Here is an 11,892-nt window from a genome sequence, read left to right as displayed (position 1 = left end):
AAGAAATCTTCTCACCTCTGAAACATTTGTACATTCTTCCTGCATTTTACAGATAGCATCTATTTTGGATGGAGAAGGCTTTCGGCCATATGGACCACACATATGTCCGACCACAAGGACTTCTTCGACTCCAAAAACAGATTTAGCTTCTGAAAGAGTAAGATGGACTTCTTCTAATTTAGACAAGATTTGAGCACAATCATTAATATGATCAGAGACAAAATTTCGACATCCAAGTTCATTGAGTTCTTCATTTTTCTCATGAACTTCACATCCTTTGATTGGAACATCATCAAGAAAAGGAAGAGTTAATTGAGGAATATAATCCCTCAATACTTTATGCATAGCATTCATCATGTGAGCTACTGAATTCGTAGCCCCTTGAGATAGAGTACACATGCGGACTAGGCCAAGAGGCGTCTTCATTGTGGTAATGTCACGGCTTTCCAAAGCAAGCTGAAATTGGTCGTAGCCTGAATATAAGTCATCCATGGAATAGATTGCCCTACCTGCAAAAGCTTCAGCAAATTCATCCATAATTGATCCTGATCCAACATTTCTAATTGTGACTTTATTAACAGGTTGTAAATCTTGAATGAATCGTAAAGATCCATTCTTCTTAGGTACGGTAAACCATCGGTTGGAATATGGAGCTAAAGATGGCTCCAATATTCGCATTTTTATCTTTTCATTTAAAAGTTCCAATAACTTAGAAAAATGAGCCCTTGGAACCAGAATTGGTTTAAGATTCCAAGGCACATGTGGGACCGTAAAAATTACCATTGATGCCACAATGCTTGGATCCACACAGCCAATTTCATGTGGCTGAAATGAAAAGGCTTTACCATGGTTTTTTAACATCTGCATGAAGATTTGTTTATCAGCCGGCAAGAGAAAAGAGTCTTCACCAATTTTCAGCTTTTGTAGACTTTCTGTTGTAAATTGGTGACCAATATCTTTAGGATCACGAAGGCTTGGTTGTTTGGATATCCTTTCTGCCAATCCTTCGCTTTCAGGCGGTAGAGGAGTAGCTACCGGCTTGACCTTCTTATCAACTATTTTATACTTTGTTTCTACTCTTACTTCATCCTTGTTTGGCTGTCCAAAAGCTTCATATTCTGCAAATTCTTGAATTATGTTATACATATCCAATGTACATACCTATATGGACTGATTTTCAGCTTGGTTTTCTGCATGCATGGCTGTATAGATTTCAATCATTGTATCATTATAATTTAGCCCATAAAATAGTCCTGAAATTTCTTCATCTTTAGGTAAAACATCAATTTGCTTCAGCTCTTGCTCCATACGACTCAAATACTTTCTTTCAGCCTTGTTCATGGCTGAAAACTGTTTATAACAGCCCACACCATTGGCTGAAAAAACCTGCAAATCAACTTTTGGCCTTGCCTCCTTCATATGTGGAGGCATTTTTTAATGACATGATGCACTGCCATAGCCTCCACTTATAGTAGTGCTACCCGAAAACCCTTAAATTCTCGGGCATTAGGAGGAATAGGATGATCTCTCAATCGATCCCTATTCCAGTGGTGATTAACACAGACAGTTAGGAATTGAACAGCTTTATCATTATCCTTGCTTCTTATCCGAGCATATGATGAACCATCATCAAGAGCCTTTGTCTCTAAACGAGACTCGAAAATAAATGGTTGTCCAAGAATAATAGGATAACTGCAAGAATCCTGAACAAAGAAATGAAATTCATCTTTTACATTACCTATAGTAACTTGTACATAAGGACATGCTGCATAAAGATCGCCAGAAGAGTTATTGGCTGCCTTCATGAGCTATCCTGGGTCCACATCAATGGGCCATCCACCATTTTCATAGAGACTTCTTGACATAACATTAATTTTCGAACCATGGTCTATAAGGGCAATGCATGGAGTTTCTTTTTCACCAATTTTAACAACAGTTTCAGTAGTCGCCCTTGCCCAATGGGTACGGGAATAGTGACTACTAGGGATAAAGTGAGCTTCACTTTCTTCTTGAATGTTGTGAAGAAGAGTTTCTTTCTTACACATGGGCTGCACTTTAGATTGAGAAGTCCCCACCATTATGGCTTCTTCAGCTTCTACTTCATCAATGTCTTCATCTTTGGATTCTATGGCTACAATCAATTCTTTGATTGCCTCCAATCGAATCCCTTGAGTTTTCAGCTTCTCTTCATCTTGCAAATACACATGAAGTACTTGCAAAAAAGCATGTACATATTCTTCAGTTTCCTCACCAACATATTGTATTTTTCGTTTAATTACATCAATTATTACATCATGAAATCCTCGTTTTGCAATTCTGAGAATTTCACCTAATGTAAATTCAATTCTACTTCCAAGAATCCTTTCTTCTAGGATCCGTTTAAGATCCGTTGCGGTCTCTATGTCAGATTGCAACTTGTAACTGGGATGTTTGCTTTTTCTTTTTCCTTCTGTCTTCTTTGCTTGAGGGGCATCTCCCATGTCAAATTCTGGTGACGGCGGATTTTCAGCAGCCTTCTGTTGGTCTGGTTTATTTCTTGTTATGCGTTTAGTTGGTCCTGAAGAAGAAGGACCGGCAACATCTTCTTCTCTTTTCTTCTATCATGGCTTCTTGATTATTAATTTCAGCTAATCGAGCAAAAGCTGAAAATGAATCCACAGGCTCGGACCAACCGGTTCTTCCTCGAACACATTGACTGGGAGTGGTTAAATCATCTTTAGTTGCCTTGCCTTGCTCCATGCATTCCAAGGCCTGCGTCCACACTTTAGATTTTGCATTAGTTTTACATGCTTTAACAATTTCATTAGTTGGCTCAATTTGCAGTCCATAAGTTGCAGCATCAACAGCTGCATAGGTCGTTCTTGTTTCCAAATCCTCCAATCTTTTCTTCATGCCACCGTTGCCGAAGTTTGGCTCAAGAGGAAGCCCGGTTTCGGTTGCATGAATTTTACCATCCTTTCAAAAGACTAATTTTTGTGCTTCAACTTCACGGAATGCACCGCACTCCCTCTTGTCATGCTGAAGGCTATCACACCAAATGCAGCGTCTTTTGAAGCCTTCTCGTGCAAGCCTTTGGGCAGTTGACCGACCCCTTTCTTCTACTTTTACATCAAGCCTTTCTACTTTAGAATTAATTTATGTTAAATTAAGATGGAGATCCCGCATGCTTTTAATTAGCTCGTCCATGACATCCTTCTTTGGAGAAGGAATAGCAGAATTTCTTGATTGCTTGGCCATAGAGACAGTAGGTCGAGAAACTGGAACAGGCTCCTTCATAGATTCAGTTGTTGTAGGGGTTGATCCCCATCTTAGGCATAATCGCTCTCTTCGAGCAATCATATTAACTGCTTCAGTAACATCACCCCAAGTAGTCTTCAATCCCGACTCAGAGTCAGGGTCTTCAAGTCGGTCAGTCAATTTCTTTTGAAGAGAAGAATCTGCAGCCTTTAAAAATAATTCAATCTTTTGATTTTCCATACCTTGTTGGTCATCAGGATCTAGTTGGGCAAATTTGCTTTCAAATTCTCGATGAAGAGTAGTAGGTGGTTAGACCCTTATTGGGCCTTTCGACCCATTCGGTGAAGACTTTCTTTGTCATAAGGCCAGAATCTTCAAGGAAAATTTCTTCTCGAAGAGCCTTCTTGAACACAGTCCATCCTGCATCTTTTTGGAAAAGACCATGAATTCGGTCCTGGAGACCATGCGCAGCAGACGGGCAAAATAACGACTCCAGGCATATTGAGGGACTCCAAAGAAGACCATCTTGTCAGTATAAAGGCAGATGAAAGAGGATACATTTTGCCCATTAAATTTCTTGAGCTCTTGTCCAACTGCTTCTAAGGCTTTAATGGAAGCAGCATCAATCCGCTCTTCTTCTTGTCTCCGTTGTTGTTGTAATTGCAACTGCTGTTGAAATTGCAACTGTTGTTGTTGGCTCTCTTGCATTAGACGAACCAACTGTTGCAAAGCATCTCCTCCCGAACTTGATGATTCTCCCATTGGACTTCTTCTTCCGTAGTGGACCTTCATGTCGGGTTCACCACTGTTGTCGCGTTAAGGGTTGAAGGTCTACCACCGGGGCTTTAGTGCAGAAGAGGAGTTTAGGATTCAAGGTTCAGGAAGGGAAAATAGATTGGAGTTTAACAAGATCCGGGATTTAGAAATGATTTAGGTACGGAAGAAGAGTTCAAGCTTTTACACTATGTACTTAGCATACATGAACGGAAGAAATAAGTCTATCTTGATCACATCAAATGCCTCTGGTTACATACAACATATCATAAAGGATATTTTTAGATTCTCAATTCATTTATGAATATCAAATACAAGATCTATGGCATTTATTTCAAGTACATGGATGGATTTCAACCCTTTGGGACAAGTATTTTGTTGATAGATTCAAATGCATTCAAGATTTGGGCCAAAGATACATGAAATGAACTGAAGAAGCATAATTTTAGCTTCAGCCCTGTTTTAAAACAGAAAATTCCAGTCCATAATCAAGCTCAAAATGAGTGCATAAACTCAAGAAGAAGCACTTCTGATAATTGATGAACAATGTCCTGATGAAAAGAGGTCATTTCCTTCCATTACAACCACATAAATCCCATGTTTGTTCATAAAAATGGACCATAACAGTGGGCTGCCGTGTTTATGACTGGTTATTTCAGCCCATAACAGCCCATATGGCTTCAACATCCTCACCCTTTTCTTGCCCCAAAGTCACTCAAGTACTTGGGTACAAGTCGGGCTTCATTGGACCAAGAATATGGTAGACAAAATGAGAGAAGTCGTGCATAAGAGTAGGCTGAATCCTTTTCTCTCAGATTTCCCTCTTTTATAGATTGTTTCAGCATGCATTTTCGTCAGACCAAAGAGGCAGAGAAGTGGAGCTCTCACCATGTTTACATCTTCAGTAGTTGGGCCTGTTGATCTTCAGTTTGCATGCTCCAAATCATGCACCATAGCTCCACCTCTCTCCAGTTTGCTTCAGACTATGCAGCCCGCATTTTATGCCGAGAAATGCGGGCTGCTCCCTGCTCAGCCCCTGGTTACTTTTTGACCTACCCAGGTCACTTTCTGGTCACTTAAGTCTATTACTTCAGGTCCCATATGGACCTAGTGGACTTTTGGCAACTTTTGGCATTTTTTCTTAGGTTCTGACCATATTTTTACACCTGAATCAATGTGATTTATCCTGCAGACTGTCAATTTCTTCCAGTTGACCAAGTTATAGGTTCCCATAGACTTATTTTTCATAAATATACATGGTAAAACTGAAAATTATATGCTAAATACAAAAGAACTTGTGTAACTAAGTTGGTTATTGGATAACAATGTCTGAATTTTGTATGCAAATTCTTCATATAACTTCCAGTGAAGCTCTTCTGTGATCATAAGAATCCCATGATTTATATTATGAATAGTAAACTCTTTGACAACGCGTTGTGATATAATAGAGATGAAGCCATCACCCCTGTGGTGACCTTCAACCCTATGCGTTGCGACATAACAGAGATGATACCTGTTAGTTTCTTTCAGCATTATGAGAAGATATAACTCTAATAGAGAAAAACGTGTATAAAATAATACCTTCCTCTATGCTGCTCAAATTGCCAATCTGATGCTTCCATTGGCTCTGAAAGGGGGGTAAAATACCAGGACACTGGCGAGAATTCTGCCAGATCACTCCTTCATCCCCCCCTTTGGAGTGATGTTCATTGCCTGAAAACAGTGATTGTGTGTTGCACGATTTCGTCAATCTCTCTTTTTACATAAAATCCTCTCAAATTGGTAGAAAGCTACATGATTTCTTTTACATGTCATCCTAATCTAGAAGTTGTCTATAGTTTTATGGATTTTTACAAGAGATAATATCTAGAATATCAAAAATTGGCTAAAAACTTATCCAAAAAAATCTAATATTTTGAACCATGGACACTAACACCAATGCCTAAAGTGGCATTATCTTTGTAAATCTAAAAGGAAGCCACACTATAGATTTTTTTACACGGTGTGCGTGTAGCGGCACGACATCCACCCCTTCCTAACGTGCACATCCTCTGGCATGTGCCAAAGTCTTACGGATTTGCAGTATCAGAAGAAGTATCTTCTGCCATGTCAATGCCTTCATCTTTTGCTTCTTCTTCTTCCTCTATTTATTTATACTCTTGAATTATATTCAAGTCTTCTAACTCATATGTTGAACTTTCTCTTCGTTTGAAGAGCTTGATTCTTTTTCCAGCTACAGGTATCTTTATGTTGGTCCCATCCAATTCAACCAATGAATATGTGGCATTGTCATGAATGACCTTTACCACATATGGGCCAAACCAATGCTTTACCATCTTCCTAGAGGCACTGTATTGATTGTCTAGGCTGCTGTCATAGAAAAGCACCCAGCCATTTTCTTGAATTGCTCTTGGCCGAAGTCGATGTCGCTTATCAAATCTTCTTTTGTTCTTTAACCTTGCTATCTTTAGCTGCTCAATAACTGCTTGAACATCTTGAGGCCTTCTTTCTAGCTACCATATGCACAAAGTCAGCAACTCTTCTCTATTGATGTCTTCCTTCCAAGGTAGAAGACTCCATGTGAGAATAGATTCTTCAATTGGCATAATTGGTTGTTGTCCATGCATAAGTTCAGTTGGCATATAGCCAGCCACTATGCTGTGAGTAGTCCAGTCATCCCATAATGCAAAAGGTAGCATTTTAGGCCATTCTTTGATCTTTCCTCTACAAGACTTTGCTAGAGCTTTGAGAATAGGCTAATGCCCTCTCTCACTTTTCCCATTGCCTTCATGGTTGTAGGCTGATGTTAAAGCCAACTTAATACCCAATTGAGCAAAGAGGTTGCATGCCTCATCAGCATCCAACTCTCCTCTATCTCAATTACTTTACCCACACAACCATATCTACAAAACACTTCTTCAAGCAAAAAATGACAAACAACTTGAGTGGATTTGGTTGTTAAGGCTTTGCCTTCAACTTGATTGGTTAGATCCTCTCTTGGAAGCACTAAATATCGCATATTCCATATTCCTGTAGGCATGGTTACAAGATTAATAACCCATCTATAATGTATAGACAAGGGATAAGTTGGTTGTAACCCATCTCGATGCTTGAGCATAGAATGCATCTGACACACATAACAGGTTTCAACAAAATGTGCTATGTCCCAATACATGTTTTGCCACCAATATTTTTCTTTGACTTTACTAAAGGTTCCCCATATGCCTCTATGGCTAGCCCACAGGCTTTCATGAAATTCCTTTGTTACCTGTTGTTACAATCTTTTGTTACCTAAAACTCGGACAGGCGCTCCTTTCTTCTTCTTTATGTGCTTACATAGATGTCCTTCTTTAAGAAAAAAGCCACAAGCTTTTCTCTTGATATGCTTGAACTCCTCATCGCTCTAATTCTCCTTCTTCTTCATTGTGCTCAAATATTGGCCGATCTTCAACCAATCTTCTTCATAATCTTCTTCAAGGAAATGAACTAGAACTTGAGCAATGCAATGAGCATGCTGGCTTCTAGTTGGCCACCCTGTTGTTTTCAGCTTTGGACTAGTATATGCAATAATTGAAAAGGTATTTTCAGCCAGCCATGGAATGAAATTCAGCAAGTATATATTCTTCAACTTCATCTTCTTCCATCAGCTCTTATTCATTGTCATATCTTGCGCGTGATAGCATGTTAAAAAATAGATTCACATTTCCTACAATATGCTTTAATTCGGGGTTGAGATATTTAATATATGCAATCCATCTTAGCATAGCAATGTCGGGTGTAGAGCAGTTGGCAATCATGCCCAAGAGTGGAAGACAATTAGTTTCTACCGCTACGGAAGCACCTATAAAGTATTCACAATCACACTTTAATGCTGTTACAACTCCCCACAATTCCCTTTTTACTTGTGCATATCTTCTTTGACGTTCATTGAGAACTTTTGCTCCAAAATGAATTGCATACATGTTACCTTCAAGATCCTCTTGGCTAGTAGCCCATCCTATCCCAATGAGACTTGTATCCACAGTAAGGATGATGGGTTGACCATTTGAATAATCAGCCCTTTTGAGAGTGGGGGCTGAAATTAACAACTTTTTTAATTTAAGCATAGTGAGAGTATGCTCATTATCCCAAGAGAATCTTTGGCCTTTTCTTAATAATTGATAAAGATTTTTGACTACATGAGCAAAATGTGATATCCATATGAGATAGAAAACACATGCACCAAGAAATCTTCTTACTTCTGAAACATTTATGCATTTTTCTTGCATTCTGCTGATGGCATCTATCTTGATTGGTGAAGGTTTGCGTCCATAGGGCCACATAGATGACAACCACTAGGACTTCTTTTACTCCAAAAATCGACTTAGCTCCAGAAAGGGTCAGATGTACCTCTTCTAGCCTTGTTAAAATCCTGTCACAATCATGAATATAGTTAACTACAAATTTCTTGCAACCATCTTCGTCAAGCTCCTCATTCTTTTCATTGACTTCACATCCCTTGATAGGTACATCATCAAGAAATGGAAGAGTAAGTTGTGAAATAAAGTCGCTTAAGACTTTGTACATGCATTCATCATACGGGCTACGTAGTTTGTTGCACCTTGTGGCAGAGTGCACATGTGAACCATTCCAAGAGGTGTCTTCATTGTGGTAATGTCTCAGCTTTCTAATGAAAGCTTAAATTGGTCATATCCTGAATATAGGCCACCCATAGAATAAATTTCTCTGCTTGCAAAAGCTTCAGCAAATTCGTCAACAATTGGACCCAAATCAACATTTTGGATTGTGACACGATTAACAGGCTATAGATCTTGAATGAATCGTAAAGATCCATTTTTCTTGGGCACGGTAAACCATTGGTTTGAGTAAGGTGCGCTTTAGCCTTGTTGAGTAAACCAATGTCTTCTTACTCAACAAATTCTTGAATTGTTTGATACATATCCAATGTACATACTTCTATGGTGTTAATCCCAACACGAAGAAAGCAAAAGGAAGTGGAAAAGGCACAGGGCAAAGGCGGAAAAAAGGTAGCCCGACTGAAGAAAGAAAAGGAGAAAAGGCCAAAAGCGCAAGGGCAATGTTAAAAGTCCAAGGCAAAGGCAAAAGGGGAAAGGCGCATTTTAAAATGAAAAGGCGCACCCTGAAATCTTGTAAAAGAGCGTTGGGCTCTCACCCGTGCAATTTGTAAATGTAGACGGGCGGTGGAAAGGAAGCTAGGAAGATAGAAGGATAATGGGAAAAAGGGCGGCCGGCCATGTAAAAAGGGAAAAAGGGGATGACCGCCCAAAAGGGATTTAGGGTTTTGTATATAAAGTTGAAAAGTGAATGAGAAGCTCATTCTTGTGTGTAGTCAAAAGTAGCTCTCCTCTTCTTCTTCTTCTTGTTCTTGCTTGCTTGAGCTTGTGCTTGAGAGAGGGAGTGTGAGAGTGTGAGGGAGTGAGTGTGTGAGGGTGAGGGACCGAGGAGGAGAAGCTCTCCATCGTCTCCTCTCTTCTTCTCTTCTCTTCTCTTCTCTTGTCTTGCTCGCGGCAATGGAGCTTGGAGCTTGGAGCGGGAGGATCGAGCTTGCTTGAAGCTTGCACTTGGATCGTGGAGCTACCGGAGTGCGTGGGAGAGGAGGTAACTCGAACGGCACGGAGGTAAGCTCACTACACCCGTAGATATGGATGGCGCGTCGACTATGTGAGAGGTAGCCATTAGTGCTCGGCTTGGAACGCTTGAAACAATAAGCGGTCCGTAGGTCTTGGCAGTTGAGTGAAAGCTCCCACATTTTGGTTCCGTTGTCGGGACCTACGGATTCAAGCCTTGAGCGCTTGCGCGCTTCGAATCGAGCATCAAAGTAAGGGTTTCCCTGAACTGGTGCTTGAGATAGGTAGGAAGTGAGGGGGTTAAAGATGGTATTCGATCTCCTTGGCAAGTAGGTTTGTTGCTTTCTGTGATTTATGTTGTGGAATGAAGTAGTGTAGGAATTTACTTTGTGATTGGATGCATTAGGGTAGGAAAAAACAAAGAAAAAAGAATAAAAACAAGCATCAGGGTTTCTGCCGTCATAACAGGGCATAAGGGTTTGATTCGTTGTGCTGATTTGCATTTTGGAGTTTATTGGCTATCCCAGGTATATAGATCTCTTTCCCATCACTCCAGCATCATTCCTATGGAATCTTGTAGCCTACAATAAGCAATACCTTAAGATTTTGGACAAATTTGTGCTCGAAAGTGCGTTCGGGCCGACGGAATCGGACACCCAATTCAGTGTCCGAATCGGACACTCGGACTCGGACCACTCGGACCAGCCCGTCCGATTTTATAAATCGGACCATCCTGTCCGATCGGACCACTTGGACCACGAGAATCGAATACCGTCCAGAATCAGACTGTCCAGAATCGGACACCACCTTGTCCGATCCGATTCCCAGAATCGGACCACTTTGAAAATCGGACCACTTTTTCGATCCGATTCCCAGAATCGGACGTGAGTAAAATCGGATCACAGGTCCGATTGGACCAACCCAAAATCGGACGTCCGATTCTAATAATCAGACTCCTGAAAATCGGACTCTGAGAATCGGACAAAAAACTGTCAAAATTGGACAGGTATCTAGAACACAAATTTTGACACATCTAAACCCCGAGATTGACCCCAAAGGCTACGTAGAGCTAAAGGCACATCACAGATCCTCACTAGGCTAGAATTCAGAGCACGTAGTTCAAAATTTGGCTATAAACGGTCCTCCAAATTGCATATGGCGTCTACCGTAACGGCCCTACGGGCCGGGGGGACTGCCCCCCCCGGACCCCTGCAGAGGGGGCTCTGCCCCCTCCGCACCTCCCCCGAGTAGGTTGGAGAGAAAATGCGCGACGTGACAGGCCTTCCAAATTGGACCCCAGTGAAGTAATGGCTCTACACGAGCATGGATTCTCACGTACAAAAGAGCAGCCAAAAGCCCATACCCGAACAGAGACAAACAGAGACCCTAGAACCTCAACGGGCCAATCTAGCCATCAAGGGCAAAAAGGCCACACCACGAGAACACAAAAACATTGTGTTCACACCGTGTCTAGTCGGAGCAAAAGGCAACATCAGCAAACTATGAATGCGCGGATGACTAGACATGACACTCTTGACGAGAGATGTACCTTGAATAGCACTGCACTGACGATCCAAGACAGCAATGGAGAATCCACATCTGGTCGTGCAGTCGAGAACTCAAGGGCATCTATCAGAAGGCTTAAATTTACAAGCCAAGACCCGGAAGATGAAGACATAGTACCACCTGCTTATCTTAGGGTCAAACTCACCGCGAAAAGAGAGCATACTATCAATGCTCTGATTGATGAAGGAGCAGATTTCAATATCTTGACCTATGAATCATGGACCCTACTGGGCCAACCGGAGCTCACACCGACTAGTGCAACTCTTAGCCCTTATGGGGGACACCCACAAGCACTCATAGGGAAGTGCAAAATCCTGGCAACTATTGAAACTGAAAGCTTGTCTATCCTATTTCATGTTCCTCCAAATAGTGCTAGCTGCGGGAAAGAAACCCTCCTTGGAAGACCCTTCAAAAGGGCGACCAAGTGTGAGGCTGACTATGTAGCACAGAGGATACACCTGACACTACCGGGTGTGAGGATAGTCACCACCTTTAGCAAGGGTCACCTCATCGAACCTCAAGGGAAAGGCAAGGAAGGTGCTGACGTAATAGTCAAGCCTCCTAACGAGAGCAAGGACTTGTTGGAAAAACTGATACAAGCACAAGTCGAACAACGAGAACGAGTGAGTGAGGCCAGGCCTGAAACAAAAAGGTCAAGAGACAATGCCAAGGACGGGCTTTGGACTTACAAATATCGTAGAAGACCCCAAAAGAAGCCCAAGCCTTA

This window comes from Lygodium microphyllum, chromosome 9 (genome assembly GCF_053477565.2).
Source record: "Lygodium microphyllum isolate KBCC chromosome 9, Lygodium_microphyllum_v1.1.10, whole genome shotgun sequence".
Taxonomy (NCBI): domain Eukaryota; kingdom Viridiplantae; phylum Streptophyta; class Polypodiopsida; order Schizaeales; family Lygodiaceae; genus Lygodium; species Lygodium microphyllum.
The sequence above is the reverse complement of the archived record's forward strand: the minus strand, read 5'-3'. Positions refer to the sequence as shown.